The sequence below is a fragment of the Pagrus major genome, chromosome 3 (assembly GCF_040436345.1).
Source record: "Pagrus major chromosome 3, Pma_NU_1.0".
Classification (NCBI taxonomy): domain Eukaryota; kingdom Metazoa; phylum Chordata; class Actinopteri; order Spariformes; family Sparidae; genus Pagrus; species Pagrus major.
In genome coordinates, this window is record NC_133217.1 from 5,906,877 (window position 1) to 5,930,809 (window position 23,933).

At 40.9% G+C, this 23,933-nt stretch overlaps 1 protein-coding gene across 1 annotated transcript in view; it reads right to left on the bottom strand.

Annotated features, from left to right (window-relative positions):
• Positions 1 to 23,933, bottom strand: part of atxn1a (ataxin 1a) — a 98,532-nt gene that overhangs the window by 58,971 nt on the left and 15,628 nt on the right. The window contains exon 2 of the mRNA XM_073462985.1: positions 13,052 to 13,227. The gene's annotated coding sequence lies outside the window, so the exon portion shown is untranslated. The remainder of the gene's footprint in view (positions 1 to 13,051; positions 13,228 to 23,933) is intronic.

Genomic DNA, 23,933 nt, shown 5'->3' on the forward strand with positions numbered 1-23,933 from the left:
GGAAAGGGCTGAGAAACAGGCTGCATTACATTTTTTACATTACAACTCTTTTTCAAGTTTAGCAGTATGTTAAGCACCTGGGTGTTTCAGACCACTCAAATAACACAGACATCAGCCAAAACACTACAACCAACAGTCTAAAAATACTTCCACAAAGCTGGCAACGACACGGCTCCTGTGTGTGTGTGTGTGCATGTGTGTGTGTGTGTGTGTGTGTGTGTGCAACAGAAGTCAATAATTCTGCACATAGAAACAGACAGATGGATCAGATGGAGGTGGTATGTCTCATTGTACGTGTGTTTGTTGCTGCAGCTAAGAATCTGGTTTGTATGTTTGTTTATCCTCGTGTGATGGGCTGATTTGCAAGCATCGTCCCATGCTTGGCACTTTCCAGGAATCGTGCAGTATCGCTCCAAAAATGCGACAAAGACACCCCCCCTTCCCTGAAAACCATTACTCGAAAATATCAAGCAGCTGAGGATAACGAGCAGAAGAATCTTACTGTTTTGTGGGTGAAGATTTCATCATTCTGTATAAATAAAAAATAAAAAAAACCTTCAAAAGACCCTCAAACAGACCAGATGGAAAGACAAAAGAGAGAAAGGGCAAGAACACTGAAGGCATACAAGAGGAGGTGTGTGTGTGTGTGTGTATTTACAACACACGTTTGTATTTGTAATGATTTACATGAGTGCCTGTGTGCGTGTGAATGCTGCTGTCATTCACGGTGACCTGCAGCAGCAGGCATCTCTGTTATGTAATCTTTGCTGTCAAATGCATTCACACACACCTCCGCACACACACACACACACACACACACACACACACACACCTGCCAGCGCCTTCGAACAGCTCAGAGGTTATTCTCGAGTTGTGGTGAGAAAACCTTGTGTGCTATCTCAGCAAAATCAAGACCAGAGCGTCCGTCCCTCCTGCAGCTGGTAAATAACTAACTAGTGTAATTAATGGTTCAAGTCCGAGGTTGTACTGCTGCTTCAGTTATTTTTGGGATGACAACCAATCAAAAATCCTTTTAAACTCTCTCAGAGTAATGAACAGTACAGACGCAGACTCATCATCAGGGTGATTTTTCAAGTAAAGGACCCACCTTTACATTTATGGCAGTCAAGATCAGTCAGTCTGTCACAACCTCTCCCTCTTTTACACATATATATGAATGTGACATGATGGCAGTTCTTTCCTCCCTCGCTGTGTGTGTGTTTATGTAACCTCCCACACAACAGTCAACACTGCCTACAGTTATGTACAGTGGCAGGCTCACGGCATTGTGCTGCTGTGTGATGTGTACAGCACGTTCCTCATCTAAGGCTATCACAATACTGTATGAAGTCCCATCAGAGTGTAGCAGCACAGCACCGAATTACTGCTTGAGAGGGGCTGTGTTGTACAAATGGATTCATGAAAGAGCCAGGGATTTCAGTCCAACAAAGGCGTTTTATTTGGAGGAGAAATTATGCCCATTTGCGAAGGACGATGAGGAGAGTAATTAAATTAATGTGCGGGTGCTGTATGTGGAGTTTCTTCTGAGGTCAAATCATTGATTCTAGCAAATAAACCACAACAGAGAGAGCTAAAGTGATTAGTCTATTAATAGAGCATGTCGATTAGAGTTCAACTGACATATCGGTCGGCCAATATTATCAACCAATATGTGCTTATAAAAGATCTATCGTATCGATCTATATGGAAATACTGATATGAGCCACTATGGGAACTTTTTTTTTCTTTCTACAGAATATAATGCAGACAATGATGGTTGGGGTAATTTATAACTATTGAATTCCCCGGTGAAGATTACTGTTTCGGTGCACTGATGTTATTTTGGACAATATATTTTATTGTTAAGAATATTTGTCAATATGTGAATTTTTTCGCCCTACTATCAAGAAAACAATCCCAAACATTTGCAAACGTTTTCTGACTTCTCACATGTGAAGACACTGTACAGTGATATTCTTTGGCCATTATGTTATATATGCTATATTACATAGTTGACGTGTATGCACAGGGACTGTACCTTATGTATTTACTCTGTGTTTATTGTGTATTGTGTTTTATTATGTAAGCCTAAGCAGCTTATTTGGTCACTTTACCCTTTACGATTTCTTTCTATATTTCTATATATTCTTTTCTATATATATTGTATAATGTCCATGTGAAGCACTTTGTGACTTTTGTCTGTGAGAAGAAACTTAAAGGTGTCCCCGGGCTAAAAGCAAACACCTGAACTGTATAGTCATGAGTCAAAATGGTACTAAATTCCCTTAATTGACTGAATTCCTGCACAAAGTGTCGCTCTGCCCACCAAGCTCAGATTAAGAAAAATAATAAATAACAAGGGATCCTACATGTTTAAGGAGTATTTTACTCACAAAAAAGGCAAAAAAACAACAATTTATATGATAATTTTCATTCATTTTCATTCATTTTTTCATTTTTTTGCTAGAAACATCATTGGACAGCCCTGCGCTTTACAAATACATTTTACTTATCAGTAAAATTTTCAGCAGACTCTGGCAGGCAGCACTTTTACTGCTTTACACTTTTATAGGTTTTTTGTAGGGGTGTACAAAAATACACTGCAACTTTGAAAATCTCTCGTGTATCCATGTTGAATAATGTCTGCTCACTGTCACCCTGGACTGCTCCATTAAAATCCCTCAACTGAAGCCTATATGCCATTGTTATACCGTTCAGGAAACCACAGGCCTTTACATTAGCCCCGAGTTCACTCCGTTCCCCCAAGTGAAGGAAAACTAGTTTAGCTCAATGGGCTATTAGCCCACACCTCTCCACGCATAAAGGGATTGAGTAAAGGGGCATAAGTGGATAGAATATAGGGATACTGGTAAGTGGCCATCCATCAAGGCAGCCATACAGAGCCGACAATTTTGTGATGGCAGGAAGGCCTGATATATACAGTACAGTACAGCACTAGACAGTAAGAGAATAATGGTGTGATTTTTTGAGACAACAAACCAGAATCCCACAGCAAAATGTTTGTTTTACCAGAGACAAATACATTATGAGAGAAATAATGCTGATATGTTTGTGTGTACAGCACATAACTGTAAAACCAGTTATCTAAGTCAACACTAGCTGGCACAGACCAATAGGAAGTTTAATTGTCTCCCAGGCTCCTGTCAAGCCAACTTGTCTGGTTTTCTCAAGGTAATTATCACAGAGGGTGGGAGGCTGTGATTGGAGCTAACAGCTCAGGTATCATATCATTAGATCACGAGCATGAACCAATCTGCCAATTAGCAACACCACTTAGTGTCTGCTCAGCCATTCCAACCACCTGATGAAAAGGAAATTGACATTAATGGCATTAAAACCAATGGCTGCTAACTACAGGGTTCATACAGGTTTTTAAGAGTACAATTCAAGCACTTTAAAGGTACTTAAAAGGAAGCCATTATCATCACATCAAAACTGTTGTAAATGCAATTGTGAAATATAAAGTTTACAGAATTCATTTGTAGTCACAGCAATCAATGTTTTCTATCAGGTTAGAAGTTGTTTTATTAACTTTATATGTTTTGATTATGATTATTTAATGCTTGCTTATTTCAACACCAGGAGACGACAAACAAATGTGACCACAGGATCTTATAATTTCAAATATCAAATGATTTTTGCTTTACACGAGTGACTGTGTAGATGATGCACCAGAGCATTTTTCAAGGGGTCTGTTTGAATTCAAGCCTGTTCCTTAACTTGCAAACATAATGGTTACTATTTAAGCATTTTCCAGACTTGCAATAGTTTGTACAAACCCTGTCACTATAAGAGACGAGAGGAGAGCGTGGCAAAGCAAACGACAGGGAGTTAGAAAGAGCCACGCAGAGAAAAGCAGAAGGGAACAGAAATAAGGACACACACCAAGATGAGAGGGGAAAAAATGAAGGGAAAGTTGACAAAAAGAGAACAAGATAACAGAAGAAGAAGGCATATACACAGAGTCACATGCAGAGAGACGGAAAGCAAACGTTGTGTGGGAGAGAGTGGGTGGTCAGAAAGACGGCACTTTATCATAGAGCCTTGTTGTAAAAGCAATAAGCCCTCTATAGGTCTCAGCATAAGGACTTCCCAGGCACCACGAAGGCCATCCCCATTCATCTTACTAAAACCTCAAGTTGCTGAACCGAGCTCAATACCTCTTGGGGGAGGTCTTGTCATCATGAACTCCTGAGTATTTCAGAACAGCTAGGCTAAAAATCCATAAATAAATCCGAGAAACCCTTTGATTTGTTGCTTTTGAGGTGAAGGGGCCATCTGCTTTTCTTGTTTCATTATTTTAAATGAGAAAATAAACAAAACTTTGAGCTCTGAGCTCAACTGAAACAGCTCCTTAATCTTACGCAAAACTTTTTTATTGTATGTAATTGGTTGTTTTTGTTTCTACACTGGTAAAGTCGAATCAGGTAACCTTATTCACACTGTTCAACAATCGACCAGGAATTCAGTTGAACCTATTGATCCTTTTCTCGTTTTCTCGACAGTGTATCATAAGCATACACTGTACATTTTAAAAAGTTTACTTTCCTTCAAAAAATAAGATAAAAATGTGTAATTTAAGTTGTGCCGGCTAAATAGTTGTATTCACTTAAAATTATTAGTCAACTTTATCTGATAATTTTGGGGTAATCGGTTTCCTTGATTATTTTAAAGTAAAGACATTTAGTCAGATTTTACAGTGTAAACTAGGTATTTTAAAGTAGACTGAACTGTTGATGAAGTATTTTCAGCTTTGAGTTTCTAGTTGAAAGAAACTGACAGATTTCGTTGACTCAACTAGAAACCGCTGCGTGTTTCAAGTAAAAGTTTGGAAGACAAACAGGTTCCTGAATGTGACCGTATACATATAATGAATTTGAAGGCTGAATAAATCTAAAAAGTAAAACAATTGTCCAGGGCATTTCATGTCACCAATCAGCTGATCAGTTCAGGTATGTCTTGACTGGTATTCACAGACGCTTCATGAATACCAGCCTTAAAAACTATAATAAAGTAAACAAATTAGTAGTTCTGTGATTGTACAGTTGACATTTGTACCAATAACCTAAACAGGTAACTTGACTAACAGGAGAACCTGTAAATTATCTAATGTGCATGACTGCCTCCAGGTAATTATCCTCTGATGTGATCACTCCTGCCAGTCACCACCCACCAGTCCCTCTTCTGTATCTCCTTATCCTTTCTCGATTGTCTCTCTCTCTCTCTCTCTCGGTGCACTTATACTGGAGGTGTGATTGCATTAAGCTGCCGAGGGCGAGGGCATTCCCGTGGCCATGCTAATGCACAGAACAGAATGTACAGCGGAGTGAGTGTGAAGGAGAGCAGGAGAAAGGCTGGAGGAGGAGGAGGAGGAGGAGGGGGGCATCCATTACTATAATCAATTTTACCTCATTTGAAAAGGTGGCTGCTGTGAAAGGAAGACCACAGAGAAGAAAAGAGAGATGAGTGGTGGAAAAAGCCTCTCATGGCTGTTAGTAAATCTGAAGCGCAACTTCATTTTTCAACCTTTATTGCTTTCTCACATGAGCACCCAGAGCACCCACACAATAACCAAACACATTCCAGTGGTATATTATTATCCCCGTAGTGCGTTTGTAATATCCTTAAAGTATCCTGAGATGCGCATGTTGAATGACAGCAATTAACAAGACCAGTCAAAGCTCTGCAACAATCACAGCTATTTAACTTTGCTCACTGTTCAGGTTAAAATGCACAGACCATAAATCAGAAACCAACCAGCAAATTCTCACTATAAATACAACAAAACCAAAACAAAGGCAATATGTTGCTCCATCCAAATAATGAGGGATATCTTTCAAAGCGGGGGCGGAGGACAGGGAATACCCTGAAGGAATAACATCTAATGCAATCAGATCGCTCTGGCCAATTAGTCGGCACTAGCCTAGCCAGAGATGATGTCAGTCATCATTACTCATTGCTTAATGCTATAAAGCAGAAGGGAATCAAGAGCAAACAAAGAAAAGAGCAACAAAAGTGGGTCGGAGTTAGGAAGGATGCTGGATTAATCACGCCAAAAGGCAGACAAGCGCTCTTCTGTGAACAATGGCACCCACACAGAGTCGAATTACGCACGAACACACACACTTCTTACTGTAAGTTCCTGAAACACACACTTTACCCCCTTAAATACAAATTGAAAAGTAAAAGCTTTGATATATTAAGTCACCAAGACACAATACACACCACAAATATGCAGACGCAGGCATCCACCCTCATTCCCTCACACACACACACACACACACACACACACACACACACGCTCGCTCACAGACCCACACAATGTTCCAGCACATGTATGGCTCATTAGTAATGACCTACAGCAACATGTTTTTCCATGCTGATGGCTGAATTCCAGTCGATACCCCACAGCTCCACATGACATTTCACATTTCACTTACACATGCGCTTCAGCATGTTGCGGTTTGCCAACAACTGAAGGCTGTGTCTCTAACATGACCACGCACTGTACAGTCCACACACACACACACACACACACACACACACACACACACACACACACACACACACAGATGCAGATACTTATAGAAGAAGGTAAATGTATGTTCATGCAGGGAGACACTCACGGTGATGTTTATCAGGACAGAGTAATGGAACATAGGGGTTGAAGCCAAGCACACATAAGCATGCTGATTAGCTCCTATGGGGGAAGCCATTGCAACCCCTGTACAGTTATTAAGCCTGACTTCAACATCTCTCCTTTGTAAACAGGCGGCGGCTTTATGGAACATAAAGGAGCTGCTGCAGAAGTTTACTGTAACAGAGTTATCTACTTCAATAGCTTTTGATTTTCTGGTTCTCAGAACACAAAGTGCAGATTGTTTTACCGCTTGAAACTCCTTTTTTTTGATTGTATCAACCGTGCAAAAAGCGAAAAGAAGCTGTTTTTAACAATACTACCACATAACTGCTTTGTCGGGTGGTATTAGGAAGAGAGACAAAAGACGTATGGTGAAGCATTACAGCCCTGCAAAAAGGTTTATGCTACAGTTTCTCATTTTTGGGTCTGGAACATGTATGAAGTCACTTGATATGGAAACTGGATCGTGACAGATTTCAAATATGATTATGTTACTTTGTTAGATAAATCCAGTTAAAATGAATATTAGATAGTAAGTCTAAATGAATTATGCTGGTTTTGTAACCTAAAAAAATCCAATGTTTTTAATGTAGTATGGCTCCTTTTTGCTCTTTTTCTCCACATGTAGATCTGGGTATGTTGTCAGGTACAAATATTACATTCATGTGGCATCGTATTAATTGAATGAATGAGTTCCCGATGAGAGAAATTCACATGAAGGCCCCCTCAAGCCAGAGCAACAACATGGGAAGTCGGACGAAAGTAATATTTGGTAAATATTTGGTTGATGGTTATTAATTCATGTCTTAGATATCATTTTTTTACAAACATATCAGTGTTTCCCACACATATACTTTACTTCGGTGTTCTGCACAGGTTTATTAACAACGAGCCGTCGCTGATAACAAGTCTAGTAACGCAATATTTTAGCTGTTTGAGGGGATGTACTGAAGTCTGGCACAAAATCACTTTGTGATTTAATTTTTCAAACTTCAAACAGCTATCAACATGTTGTTTAAAACGCCCTGAGCAAAAGTTACAACATCACCATGGTCCAACAGCTAAATCAGTACTCAAGTATATTTTTTGTTTTTTTTAACGCATTACATCAAAAATCCCCTAATAACCCCGTAGTAGTAGAGCAACATTATTCTTTATTCTTCACATTAACAATCATTAATTATTCATAGTTTTATGCATCACAGCTCTCATCTAAAGTCACCAGCACTGCGTCAACACGTGACCGCGTGACAGCCTGGCTTGCAAATTCCAACGCAAGATGTCGGTAAAGTCAAGCCTTAAAAAACTGAAAAAATGACCCCCAAAATGTCGAGTGCCAGATGTGCCAAAGGAAACTGCCATATCACAAATCAACCACGAGTTTGGCTATCCACCTGAAAGCTGTAAGTAACAGCTGAGCCATCTTGCACTTGAAATGTCTTTATGGCTGACATACTATGGCTTTTGGTCCTGTCCCCACCAGCCGCCACTGAAGCTTCGAAAATTCTCACTGAAGCTCCAAAGCCCTAAAAATGGTATTCTGGACAGCCCTTCATATAGTTTCTATATTCCAACTTAACAGCTCATTAACACACTGAAGTCCAAAGAACCACTATCCAACATGGGAAACGGGATCATCCGGGGAGCATGTAAATGCAGGGATTGTCACACAAAATTCAGCAATTTTAGCAAAAGACGTTTTCACATAACGGACTTAGACTTTCAAGAAAATATCCTTACAAATGTCCTAACAAAGGAGTCATGATATGGTTTTATTAGCCTTTTCAAGCCGAAAGGCCTTGGCTGAAACATTCAAATGAAGTGTGTTCAAACACACTCCATTGTGTTCTTTTCTTCTCTCTTGCTAAGAGTTTCTAGTACCGGCACAATAGGCAGTCTGAGGTCAGTTCTTCCAATTGAGAAAGCCTCCCTTTTCATTCATTCCTCCACTCTTCATTCGTCCGCCTCCTCTCCTCTCTACCTCTCTCTTCTCAACTCAGTAGTTCAGGATGAAACATGGTGAACTAAATGACCCTGTGCAGGGTAATTAACTACTTGCTTATTGTGCGGTGACAACCATAGTACAGCATGTGTAACATGACAAGTAAAGAGGGCGAGACAGTGACAGAGAGACAAAGCAGGAAGGAGATGGAGGAGGAAAGAGAGAGATTCAAATTGAATGTGTCTCGTCTGTGGCCAGCGCCGTATTAGAAGAGAACACTTTCATTTTAAGATGCAAATTCTCTCGGTTCATTCCAGTAATCCAGCCTCTCTCTCTTATTAGCTGTCTCTTCTCTTCCTTCTCTTCTTTTCTCACCATCTCCACCTATCCTCGTGTGTCTTACTACTTCCCCTCCTCACCCTCCCTCTCTCCCTCTCCTCTCTCTGTCTCTCTCCCTGCTTCGTTCTGGGGCAGCTGCTGTAGCAGTTGGCAGTCTCAGGTGTGTGTGTGTGTGTGTGTGTGTGTGTGTGTGTGTGTGTGTGTGTGTGTGTGTTTCCCTCGCTCTCCAAACCCAATTCAATCCTACTATGAGAGCGGGGGCCCAGATCAAATAAAGCAGAGCGCAGCTATTACAAGAAAACAGAGAAGGGGAAATCCATGCTCACACACAGAGAGCCAGAAGGGGGGACCTCTCCATTTACTTGGGTTGTTTAACCCTCCGAGGGATGCAGTTTGCACTACATGTAACAGGCTTCTTACTACAGGAAGCTTATGTTACGTTTTCATTAAATTTTCTTTATATCTGACATGTAAAATAGTATTAACGGTAACATTTAGCAGGCTAAAGCAAACAAGTTATTTGGATCAACATGAACATTTTTGGTGACCAAATTACCTCAGTCGAATGTCAAACAGCGGGAACAGGTTCAGTTTACTTTTTATCGACCATTTGGACTGACACCTGCTGGCATAGCTGGACATCTTATGGCTGCTCTGAAGCTTTATTATCAAGACCATTGCAGGGTTAATTGGTAATTTGACATCAGATTACTGTGAGCCGTCGCTGCAGGCCGCATTGAGTCAAACCATGAGAGAGTGGGTGGGAGTCATTTCAGTTTCAAATGAAAAAGAAAAATCAATCTCTGGAAATATAAAGTTAATATAATGCTGTCAGATTTGCCCTGCAAGACGAGTTTACTCTCTCTATCTTTCAGTGTATAAAATATCACAGCCTGGCTGTGTAATAATGAAATCAAAGCCAAGCATTTTTTTTTTTTTTTTTGTAAATGTGCCCCGGGTGTTATCTCAATTTAAAGTTAAAGCCAACCAATAATGTAAGAAGTTTAATGAGTGGATCAATGCGATGCTTCCAGTGAAGAAACAGCAGAAAGAGACTCAATCTTGTTCCTGATTTCTGTGGATTCTGTAAAGAGCCACAATCAGTGGAGCCTGAACAGCAGTATTGAAAACATTTTATGCTGTATTTTATGGGTCTATAATTTAATTGTAATAAATTTCAAGGAAGTTTCCTGGAAAGAAGTATGTGATTTGTTACTAATTGTGCGGGGAAAACCGACATGAGTATTTATTCCTTATTCAATTATAGTTGTAAGCTTTCCTGTAGACAAGTTTCACATGATTGCATGTTTAGCTGACCTACTGGGCACTGGCTAAAAGACTCACAGGACTTAAGCACGCAATTTATTGGGATATGATTAACAACAAATTACAATGTTCTTTGCATACAAAACTTTCTGGGATAATACAAAAAAAATTATCTTGACCAAAAAAGACTTGGCGGACCTGTAAAGTAAAGCGGTACCATTTTTTAAAATTGAATTCTGGCGGCGTCCTGCATGGAAATTCTCAGTCACATGAGAAAGAGGTATTGTGAAGTCTGAGAAAATACATGGGAAACACGGGGGATGCACAGCATACTAACTACTAACTATTCATTTTTATAACAATTGTTGACATGCACGCCTGGACCATTGTTGTTTTTGTCTATCTGGTGTGTTTTTAATGCGTCTGTATGTTCTGTGTTGTACCACAAATTGCCTCTGAGGAGGAAATTAAAATTTTGTCTTCTGTTTCATTCATAATAATTAATACAACAGATTTTTAGCGCACACGAGCCAACCAGCAGCCACATTCACCATCTTAATAACTCACATATATAAAGATTATATTATTTACGACTTATAATGTTAGCTGTCAGTAACATATGTTTATTGAACTCTCTGTAAGCCATGCAGGATACAACATAAGGCACATGTCAAACATCTGAACACACATGTCAAGTCTTAAGTGTTTGGATTCTGACTCCACGTCCTCAACAGGAATCCTTCCCCTACATAGAAGACTGACAGTCTGTATACGGCTCCCCCATTAACAGCCATTTTCTGACATGTGTTGATCACCACGACTTGCCGCCCAGCGTCATTGTTTGAGCTTCGAGACTGTCAGCCCTCCATCTGCTCATTTCTGAGGCTTTCTGCTCGGAGAAAGGCGACTGTCAACAGCGAATTTACAAAAGAGAGAGGAAGCAGGGAGCGAAATGTGTAATTTCCATTCAGCGAGACTGATGGGTGAAGAAAGGAGGAGAGAGGAGAGAGGGAGGGGAAGAAGCAGCAGGGAAAGGTTGAATCTGAGTGAGAAAGAAACAGAACTTAAAAGACTACTTTATATTCATCATTTTTGTTTAATTATGTACTTTCTTTACATCTCTTTCATCTAAATCTTACCTTTCATTTCTTTATTTTTCCTCTCTCAGAGGCTCTACTCATTTCACACCCCTCCTCGCTGCTCCTCTCTGAATTGGTACAAAGTTAAATTAATAAACTAATTAGTCTGCACTTCAGAACATATTTGTATACTTATGTAGCAAGTCCCCGAGCACACTGAAGTACCTCACAGCAAAATATAATGATGCTGTTGTTGAGTCAAGTGCAACTGTATATTGCTGAAGGGTGATAAACAAAAAAACTGTTGAGTCAAAAGTCAGTGGGTATGCTGCAACTGGGGTGATTTTTTTGAACTAATAAAACTCTTTGTAGTTTCACTAAAAATGCTGCAAACAAATCTGTACGTTGGCTCCGTTTGCTTATAATCTTTCCCTCACTTTCTGTCTTGAAATACATCCTTCTTAATATTAAAACCCCGTCTGAGACACTGGGTACAGCGGGAGGAAGATGAGATGGGATTGGTCACAGCAGCGTCTTAGGACAGAGGAGAGGACAGGAGGAGAGGAGAGAGAGGAGTAAGAGACCAAAGGCAGGGATTGGCTTCCTCACTGTTCTCACTGTAAGCCCTTCTATTCATTCTGCTCTCCCTCATAGGAGAGAATGGAGCTTCAACACACAGCTGGTGAGACTGAGATAAAGGACTGACGGAGGAGCTTCAATAGATCCAGCGAGCAGAGTGCAGAGAGGAGGAGGAAAAACTGAGTTTTGAGAGACATCAGCGGGAGGGTCAACGTGAGGAATCAAAAGACAGATCATGAGAATGGAAGAGGAGAGGAGGAGGAGGAGGAGGAGGAGGAAGGAGGAGGAGGAAGAAGGAGGGCAAAATAGCAAAAACTCAATAGGCACAAAGAGTGAAATACCATGCAGGTGCAATATCTAGTGCAGGTGTACACTGTAAAAACAGATTACATCAAAATGACCAAGTAAAGTAGACTAATAATCTAACTAACTTTACATGGTAATTAAGATGTAATCGGTTTGACTTTAAAGTAAAGTCAACTTTTAAACTTTACAGTGTATGTTTGATTTATTTTCATGTGAAATACTGGACACTCTCTCTTCTTCAGGCTTTTTAAAATCCTGCAGGATAGAGGTTTGAAATGCTGATCATTCAATTCCAGATTCCAGTCGGAGACCTCCCATTGCATGTCAGGTCTCCCCTCACTCCCTGTTTACCTGAAGTCTACAATCTGCCATCAATGTAAAGGCAAAGATATCCCAAAAAATATTAAGAGAAACAAAAAAATGTTAGTAAGTTAAATGTGCCACATTTCATTCTGGTGACTGAGAGCAGGTCACGCAACATTTTGCTACATCCCAAGTATTTATCCTATCTGGGGTCACATGAGAGTGCTTATGACAAAAGTTCACTATAAGTCAAGACTGCAACTTGGACTGGTACACAATGAATCTAGAAACAGGCTAAAAAAGCGGCATACTGTGCTGTAATGTTGTGTATATAATGTTTTAACGACTTGTCACTTTCTGATTGAGCAATCTGATGGTTATGTATAGGTGTTGCCATGGTTACCAAATGAGCTTGCGTGAATACATCTCCTGTGCAGGCTGAATAGATCAATTTCTTAACAATTCACAATCAGCAGATGGATTTAATCGTAGTTTAGATTTTGAATTCATGCTAAAATCACATATCTTCAAACTCCAAACTCCACTTCGGTGCAGTTTGTTTGACTTGCGTCCTACCTGAGCAGAGGAGGCAGAGCTACTTGGGCGGAGTAGGTGGAGCCTGCTGCTCAGTTGAAAGGCGATGACCGACTGAAGCCGCAGTTCCTGGTGTGAAGTCTGAATGGGAGGGAAGCGTTCTGGGTGTCTGCACCGTCTGTCCACGTCTGTCTGTCTGCAGGTGCTGTCACCATTCCCTATAGGGGAAATACAGAAAGAGAGAAGGTTAACGCCATGTTGCACTTATTCTACACAGCAGCAGGAAATTATATTTCTCCTGATATGATCGTGGCTTGCTCTAGCTCAATTATCGCTGCATAATAACCAAATCACCTGCTATGCAATTACAATCATCAGCTTAACCTTCAGCCATTTTCCACAAAACGATTTGCTTTCAGTTAAAATGGCATTTGTGCAGAAGAGCAGCAGACACACTCAGACTACTAACTACTTGCATCAACAATAATTGATCTTTCTAGTTAGTCAGCGAGACAGTTAACTGATCTTTCAGCAGCACGGACTTTGATTTAAAGAAAAAAAACTAAAAGCAACATTAATGTGGTGTTGATAAAAGTGTGTAAATGTTACAAAGGCAACCTGTTGACTTTGGATGCATACTGACATTCATGCATGCGACTCTCCCACACAACATACATCCATGCTAGTGGAAGCTCCTCCTTCATTAGATCCTAATTTGTGTATAAATGTGCATAGCTGCAAACCATGTTCATCTGTTAAAGTCTGTGCTTGTGATTCAACACTGGCTATCACTGTCTCCCTGCTATTCCCTCTGTGTCTGTCTCCTCTCTCTCTCTCTCTGGAGTATTCAGAACAAACACCCATGCTATTTATACACTGACGCCCCATCGGCATGGCAACCACGCTTTGTTTACCCGCATGAGACACTGGTTTGAGGCGTGTGTCCTCCCTTCTTTTTTGTTGAAATTAAAACATAGTTATTTGGAGGCATTTAGGTCTCTTTCATGAGCTCGGCTCGCTTCTCAGTGGACAATCTTTCACTTTGTCCAAATGCCTCCGGTAAACCGAGAGCTATTATGATGAAATGGAAAGCTGGGGATAAAACGAGTGGTTCTGTGAGACCAAAATGTACTTTGTTTGTTGGTTTTCTTGTTGTTTGGGTCATAGCCTGACAGAGCTGCTGTTAAAATGTTAAAATAATTTCACGCTACAAATGGTTATGTGAATAAATACACACTGCAAGGCAGTTTCATGAAGCTCTATCATAGAAACTGATGCTTAACACCATAATAAACATAACAGCACGTCATGTAATGTCTGCAACAATACTGAGAGTATCACACTTTATATAGATTATAATTTCTTTGTTTACTTATTTCTATCCTCATTAGCTTTCACAGACTGTTCACTAATCTCCCTGGGGTCCTTGAAAAAAGCATTTATTTAGGGCACTAAATGCTGTTTTGAAGTCCCATAGGTCAAAGACTTACAGATCCAGCTCTGCCAAAACTTCTGTCAACAACTACAGGGCAGAGCACTTAATCTCAAATGACTACAGTGGCACTGCACAATAGCCTATAGAGAAGTAGACTATGGTATCATGTATCAGCCAGGTGTGAGTCTAACTTTATGAAAGTGTTTCAGAGTGTTCCCCTAAAACGAGTTAATCCCCCCTGGGAAAGTAAATGTGGTAAAGAGCCTAATTTGATGCACAAGCACAGAGAAAACTGCTCGGCGCACTCATCCGACTCACTCGTCTCATTTACAGTAACCCCGGAGGCTGTTACCATGGCGACAAAGACATGTCCCAAGGTCACGGGGCAGAGCTGAACCCTGAAACAAGGCATCGCCTCTGCAACGCAAAATCAGGTCGGTTGATCGTGTGACAAATAGGCCCTGGGGAGAGAAACTGATACTTGTTTGTACTGAGTTGACACAAACTCAACAAACATACAAACACAGAAGCATGCAGGCATGTGAAACCTGTAAAACACCTCATGCACACATAGAAATACACACACAGAGTTTAGAGTCACGTACACACACTTGTAATACTTGTACAAGACATCAAGAGTCCACAATGACAAAATGGAAATTAAGGTTTTGGCACAGATAACATGCTAACTGTCTGACATGTTGTTTTTAAGAGTCTATGTGCAATAAGCTGAATCTTGTTGTCTGACGCACATCATCTACTTTAACTAGAGTATTTGAAATATTTCCACATTTTGATTTAAATCAGGAAGTATCTGAAGAATAAAGCAGAAGAACGAGTGAACCTTGCAAACATGACCAGATATTCAATGCAACAGTCAACAGTTCTCAATACTTGAAGCTACAGACACTCTTTGGTCGCTTCAAAAACAGTATTGGCTCTATTTACACTGTCGCTTTAAGACCTTTAACTGTAGTGACTGTATATCTTAACATCTTAATTCACAAAGTAAACATACCTCTTTACCATCAGTGCTGTGACTGTAACTGGCACATTAACTACTCTACTTGCTTCTTGGAAGAGAGTCACTCAGGAAATCATTACCTGCATTAAAAAAAATTACAACCACCAATAAAATCACTACTCCTCATCTCTCTTTCCACAATATATTTCAGTTGTATCAATGTGTAAGATAATCCTCCCATGAATCAGTATCTATATCTGATTGATTTCGGAGTTGAAATCAGTACAGGGACAGAGCTTTCACCTGGATTCACCTTGTCTATCTGTTTAATGGAACAGCATGGTCCAAATTTGGTGCACACACACTCACACACACACACACACACACACACAAATGCAAGTTTTTTTTCCTCCAACTCAGCAGGCTAGGATTCAGTTCCCTGTCTGTCGCAAAACACACTCAGTAATACTGGCAGCCCTGTGTGTGTGTGTATGTGTGCGCATCTCCATGTGCACCTATGAAACCATGCCCTGCCCCTTTCAGTCTGCTTTTCTATTGGTCCCCTGCCTGTTGTCCCTCTGCCACACGCAGTGTTGGAAACGTACGCACGCACCCACACACACATTACACGCGCACTCTCAGAGACACAGCAAGCACAGCTGTCAACGAAGAGCATGGAGCCATAGGTGGGGTGTGCGTGCATGTGTGTGTGTGTATGAGGAGTAGTGCAGTATCTCTTGCAGGATTACACCCTGACCTAGCTTGTCTGGCTAATGCTTCTGTTACCATCGACAACATCTACACCTCAAAGAGACGAGAAACTCGACTCTACGGCTACAAAGAGCACGTTATATTATGTTTTTCATTTCTTCTTTTAGCTTAGAGTTCAACCTATACATCGCTGTCTCAAATGTCATGTCACATCAGCTACTGTTTTTAACACATTATTTGTTTTTTGTGTGTTAAATTAATTTAAATCATTCCTAGCAGGCGAGGAGGGCCAATCCATGTTCCCTTGTGGGCTTGCTTGGCTCCATAAGCATGTCCCTCTTTATGCCGCCTTTGTTCTTTATTTGTAACTTTGTATGCAGATGAAAAAAAAAACAAAAAAAACCCTCGAATAAAAGGAAAGGACCAAATGCACCAGAAGGCAACTGTCCTCAGACGGGAATTCCACTGAAGCTGACTTTTACTTGGCTACTCTGCAAAAGATAGACTGCAACAAACAAGCTGTTTTTCTGGTTTAAAATGCGTCATAAGTGTTGGCATCCAAAGGGCCGAGGAAAGTGCAGCATTGCAAAGTTCTTGGACTGCACCGCAGGCATTGGGTTCACTGGCTGAACACACAACAAGACAAGCAACTAACTGGCCAATAATAGGTGGTTTAGCTGAACACAACCCGATCTGCACCAGCCTACAGAGGTATAATTATTACCCAAAGTATGGGAGATGTTATGCACAGATAATTGAAGCACCTCTTTTAAATAACTCTAAATAAAAAGGCTCAGTTCATTGAGACTCTTCATGAAGCACCAGGTAAACTAGTCATGATACATTAGATTACATAGGAACAGTTCACACTTGAGCTAGAAATAAACAAATATCTCACATCCATAATGACTGTCTGTAAACAATGCAGATATTGTGAAATGCAGTATTAGAAAAACATCTACTCAACTAGCTTAGCTTGCAAAGCCAACTCAATGTTATGACATATAAACTACTTGCAATAATTCTCAACTCTCTTTTTCCTGTTTTACTAACTTCATCTGTTTCTGCAGTTTTGTTGCAGAGACATTCAAACATAAACCAGGCATCATTATCGTCTAGATGAAATGTATCTAAATGCAATGGTACTGCTGCTTGTGAGCTATCGGACCAGTGCAGCTTAATAAAATTAAATTCAGAAAAGCAGTGAGAGGGGAAGAGAGAGAAAAGAGAACCGACATACAGACACAAAGAGAAACATGAACTACCTCTTGGTTGTGCAACTCACTGCCTCACTAACCCTCAGCATTATCACTGCAGGTCAAAGTTCAGCACTCTTAAAAGCTGCTCAAATGTGCTTCTGTGTATCTGATGATCATGCTTTTCCCTGCTGATAAACACACACACGCACATGTCTCCTCTACCATTCATAAGTATGCTTACATAGCACAGATACTACTGCAGCTAAAACAGACGACAGGCACTCTGACACTTTGTGTACAATTAAGATAAGGCAGACTAATGTACAGCGATACATAAAGATAAAAACAGTATTGAGTCAACGTTGGGAGGCAAAAATGTAGCAGAGGTTTAGACTGAAGGCACATGCTCAGTCTCTGACTCCCATCTGTTAACAGGTGGGGATGTTAATTGACCATCTCCTGATGTCATTAAAGGTTTTTATGGTATAATAACAGCTGTCTAATGCCACAGTGTGATTGCATTACTTCACACAGGAATTTACAAAGTCAAGTCGATGACAAACTATCAAGGTTGTGTTCGTCCTGTTACAAAAGGGTTTAAGAGTAATAGTAAATCAAATCGAACATCATCATCTCTCATTTCTTCTTCTCTCTCTCTCTCCTCTCCCAAGGTCTCACATCTCTACTCTCCTCTTTTCATTTCCTCATCCGTCCTCTCTAACACTAGTACTCTCCCGGGCAACGCATCACATCATAACAACATCACCATGACACGTGACAGAGATGTGAGTGAGGGGGAATAAAATAGAGAGCACGACTCACACACACTTGTTCCACACTGTGTGCTGCAGAGAGGAAAAGTTTGTGAAACTTACAAAAGTGGAAGATGGAAAAAATGAATGTGTGCATGTATGTAAAGTATTTAACCCTGAGCGCACACACACGTGTGTGAGGAGCTAACATGTGTAAGTGAGACTGTTGGAGGTCTCTAACGCTGAACATCAGCACAAGCTGCCACCTGAGGGAATTACTCAGCATTCCTCCGTCGAGGCGCGTTAGCACAGAGGGCCTGGAGACGCGGGAGTCGCAGGGAGCCCGGCTTTGATCGGCCCCCTAAGATCCCAACGCTGGGATCAGGGGAATATGCTGGGAGGGGGGCCTGCAGGGAACAAGCACACACACACAAACTCACACATACACACACACAATCACATCTTCAAAGGTGAACACATGCACACACACAAACTTCTTTTTCCAAACATTCAAAAGACATATATGCTGCCCACGCATGCATAGTAATGATCCACTGTGTTTTGATCCTTTCTCAAGTCTTCTTCCTCCCTCTCACACACAGACTGTGCAAGCAGCACATACACACACACAATCTAAAAACATTAGTACGGAGAGCTCTCAGTGTCATCTGTACGCAAAGTCAATAAACTCTCCTTTACTTAAACACCCACACTGTCCAGCCCACCAACATAAACATCGTGCGCAGCAAACCAAAACGACAGGACGTAAACTGTCCAATTAAGAAAAGGCATTGAAATGTTTTTAAAAATTTAGTGTACAAAATGAGTAAACAGCGCTGATGCGACTGGCCTGCTCTCCAGCAGTAATCTGACAGTAAAGCAGACAGCAGGTTCTGTATAATGGCCGGATTATAGAAATTCTACCGCCGTCTTACAGCGAGGTGAGCTGCTGCCGTAAGATCATGTTTCATGAGGACTCATTCTACTCCTTGACACAAACTTTGAGTCTCACTCGCCCCCACAATTTCGTTCCTGCCAGGGCGTGCTGAATGACGTGTCAACCTGCACTCTTTTTCTTGCCTGTCGTGATTTTTACTGTGGCGAGAGAGCTGTTTCTTTTTGATGGCTTGAATGCTTATAGAAATCAAAGATTGAGGACAGAAAATGTTCTGCAATCATGGTGGAAAACTTTGATGTGGCAAACTCCCAGAAAAGTGAAACCAATGTAAAAACCAACAAGAAGCCACGTAGATATATTTTTGGATCAGAGAGACGGCTAATCTCAAAAATGCCTTTACCATTTAAGGTCACAAACGTAGCGGTCCAGCAGCAATCAGTACCATAAATTACATTTAAATAATAGAGTAAAGAAATATCACAATATATATCTGCATTTGTGCTCCATTTAATCCAAATCACTTTATTAACATTCAACATTTTGTGATGACATTGGGTACAGTCCTAGCCTTTTATGAACATATCTGTATCAGTCACGTATCTGTAATGCACCAAATACTTTAACACCCCTCTCTGGACATAGAGGCGAGTTGACTTTAAGAGGATAGTAGTTATTATGGGGCTCACAGCACGACCTTAGGAAGTCACCAACATACGTCATGAAGCACCACGGCTGTGGCAGGTCCCTGCTGGCAGCACAGGTGCTCACATGCACACACTAAACGCACACACGGATATACAGACACTTGGCCAGAGCACTGCAGGTACCCCCTCCCAACCCCACTGATGTACATAACCACACACATAAAGATGCACACACACAAAGTGCAGGTGCTCACACTGCCCCACCAGCTGTCCCTTGAGATCCTGCTACAAGGTCTGATGACCAAGACAGAGAGGACGAAGGAACAGAGGCACTACAAGAAAAAGGACTGAGCAGACGCCAACACTGACAGGTGTGTGTGTGTGTGTGTGTGTGTGTGTGTGTGTGTGTGTGTGTGTGTGTGTGTCTGTGTGTGTGTGTATGTCAGGCTCACTTCCAACATGCTGCACTGCCCTCAACCCAAATAAAGTCCAGTTATCTTTGTTTAACCTTGACTGCTAGTGCTGTGTGTGCATTTATGTGCATGTGTGTACAGTGTGTGTGTGTATGTGTGTGTGTGTGTGTGTGTGTGTGTGTGTGTGTGTGTGTGTGTGTGTGTGTGTGTGTGTGTGTGTGTGTGTGTGTACTGTGCCCTTAGTGTCCTGTGACAAAGTATAAAGTTGCTCATTTAAATCTGCAAAATCATCAAAACAAGCCGAGGGAGACTTACACCTGAAACTCAATAACGTAAGAGAGTAATGTTACTCCTCAGGTCAGCGTCGTTGGTTCTTTCGACTTTATGTTACGTCATTGTTTGTTATCTCTCACTACTGAGACTGACAATCAGTTATATAGCCGAGGTCACAGGGTCAGAGCAGCTAACACAGCGGCGCCACGCCCTGTGTGGCTGTTAGCATTCCATGGTGAGATACACTGTCAATACTTGACAGGTTGGAGATGTACAGCGCTGCTGTCCTGGCTTCAGAGGCCAGGCTCAAACATGTCTAGTGTGACCTCCTCTCTCCTGCAGTTAAACACAGAAAAAAGAAGCATGAGAAACTGCAAATTACCCCAGGAAGATTGTAGAAGATAACAAATAGTCACTGGTGTAAGTATTTTATTAAAGTAAAACAAGGAGTGCTACAGTATAAAAGTCTTTTAACCTTTTTCTTGCTTACAAGTAAAAGTCTTGCATTCAATATTTACATAGTAGTAAGTAAAAGCTCTAGTTTCAGCAGAAGCACTGAAAGTAATAAAAGTTTTCAGAATGAACCATTTCAAATTAAGTTATGTTAGATTATTGGATTATGCCTTTTGATGCATTAATGCCTCCAGAGGTGGGTCCAAGACCTCATTCTGACCAAATCAGGCATTGTGGCGAAAATGCCAATCCTCTGACTCATTTGAATGAGGGCAGAGCGTCTGGTCTGTAGTAGTGCAGACCGCAGGAGGTGGTGGAAAAAAAACGACAGCCTGGTTTTTGGCAAAAAAGTTAAAACAGAATCAATTTGAGCTGGCAATCAGACTGGAAGACTGTCAGCATAGCTAGCAATGACAGCAGCATAAAAACACAATGGAGTGTAATGTTATGTTTCACGTGTAGTCACTCAACTTGGCCTTGAGCACCAGTTTAAATCACACTGTAATGAGAGGCCTGGCATCCTGGTTATTTACTGAAAGTAAATGTGTTTTTTTCCATGTGTCAAAAATTACTGTCGGACCGCCATGCTTAACCTACTATAGCCAAGGTATGACCCATTCCATCACTTCTAATAGTAATAAACAATTTAAACTGGGTCAAAAAAAATAGTCCACAGTGATTTTTTTTTTAACGTAAAATAAGGACAGATGCTTTGTTTATATTGTAAACAGGTGAAGAAATAGTAAGAGTGAGATCCCCCTGAGCCAGACCACACATCATTTTCTATACTTCCAAGGCGTAAACACTAAGTACTGCTCTTTTTCCTAAAGGAGATCGCTACCTTGAGGCGACAATGGTAACCACTGAGACACAGCATCACTCTTAAATAAAGATATCTAATTCAAAATATGTTGCTACGCATCTATGCATCCTTAAATGTTAAATACAACTGCTCCACACTAAGAGGGGAGGCATGCCGACGCTTGCTGCAAAGCTACACTGTATATTGTGTTCTTTTCAAGTACATTAGCGCAGCTGCTTGAGGCAGCATGTTAGACTGGGTGTTAGTCACTGGGATGGGCACCGTGGGGCTACAAACTGCTACAAGGTCATACTGAGATTACAGTGTTGGAAGGTCCGACAAATAAAAATGTGCGCTCACACAAACACAGACACACACACTGTCACGTAGAGATTGTAGGTAGTTGTTGATTTCCATTACTTAACATTTACATTTCAAAATGTAAATATCATACGAAGCAGGATGTTGAATTTTAGGGCTTTTCTCATCCACACTATCTCAAAGCAGGAGTCTGTATTTAAGTATAAAGGCATGAGGTTTTTTTTCCATGTCCTGAAAATTCACATAATTCAAACAAGTAGAATATTTAGCTCTAATATTTTTTGCATCAACATCTTAGAAAATAAATGTCAACTTCACAAACACAAAGCTCAATCCGAGGAATCATTGCCAACAGAGCTTATTGCAGCTCAACAGTTCAAATGAGGACATCAGTTCTGCCTTTCTGTGTAAAAGAAAAGGGAATATGCATTATGAATCACACACACACACACACACACACAAAACAAGCACACACGCACACAGGGTCTCCGGTCAGAGAGTTCTAAGTGCAGTCTCTTCTGACACATACTGTACCAAGACCCTCGTTCACGCTCACGGATTAACACAACTACAGTACACACACACACACACACACACACACACTCAGAGATGCACAAAGGAGTGCCCCGAGTGTCTATACATGATTAAAAGACTGAAAGTGGGGCAAGTGCACAATTCTGGCTCCAGTGAAATTACTGCAGTTCCCTTCACCCACACACACACACACACACACACACACACACACACACACACACACACACACACACACACATTCAACTCGCTCTATGTCCAGTAAGCGTGCACAGCTACACGCACACAGCATTGGTGTGATAATCGAGCGATTCTCCCGATGAAGCAGCAGCTGAGAGGGAGCGTGAGAGCCGAGGATAACATTTTTAAATATTAGTCCCTCGCTTCCATTCATCAACCTGCTGAGTTAATGTTTTCCCGCTGTTCTGCACTTGACAGGACGGTGGCTATTATCATTTTATATTAGCATTCTGTAACACCCAAAATATTAGATATTACACTCCTCACCGTGGACTGACTGGGGGTCCGCAAACCGCTCAAACAAAACCTTCATGTTGCAAAAAATGTGAATAGGATCTATAAAATCTGTGTGAATTGCATTTGTTTTATCAGCTTTTAATGTAAAGCAATTAGCTGTGAATGGAATATACTATTAGATATTTCAAAAGTAGCTTACACAAAGCTTTTCAGCTCAGCGCAAATTAAAGGATCAATTTAAAGGATTAAAAAAATATCCCAGGGAATTTAAAGGCCTCATTAAAGTCAAAACTGCGGTCATGATGCTTGTCTTGCTGTTGGTGCACAATGCTGCATCACCATGAAATTCAGTGCAAGTAGGAGTGTTGCAAGTATGAGTGTTGCAAGTATGAGTGCTGCGTCACACAATATTAAATGAAAGAAACTGATCAGCTTCAAATATCAATAATAACAGACATACTTTGGTACACAACACTTAAATCAACTTCAGGCTTTTTCTCACTGCTCCAAACCAAACTTGGACCTCAGATCTCTCTTAAAAGACGGTCAGACATGAACATATTGCAGCCAGGTCCTGCTCACACTGAGTCACACACAAATGTTGAGAATCAGGCTGGAAATCTTCCATGACTCACAGCACTTTGGTCTGGAAGACATGGCTGAAATTACTTCTGTTATGTTCAGTTAAATGGATCTACAGAGGAGGTGTCTGGCATTTGCACGATTTTCCCAAATGCTTGATTTCATATAAACCATATGATGAAAACACAAAACTGAGTAGAAAACGTGTTCATCGTATTTGTCAATTTACCCAAAAATGAAGCCTTTAACACATGCCGTTCAGTTAAAAGCAACTGATGTTAGTGACCCGCCTCTGTAGTGTTGTAAAAGAGTGACAATGGTGCACGTTACAAATATTTCACTGTGTGTGCAGCCGAAGGTAATTCTCAGAGAAAACTAGACAGTCTGAGCTGAACCACATCTGGGCAAAACCTTTCTTTTCACGTCTCATGGGGCTTACAAACCGAAAGACCGTATAAATGAGCACAGG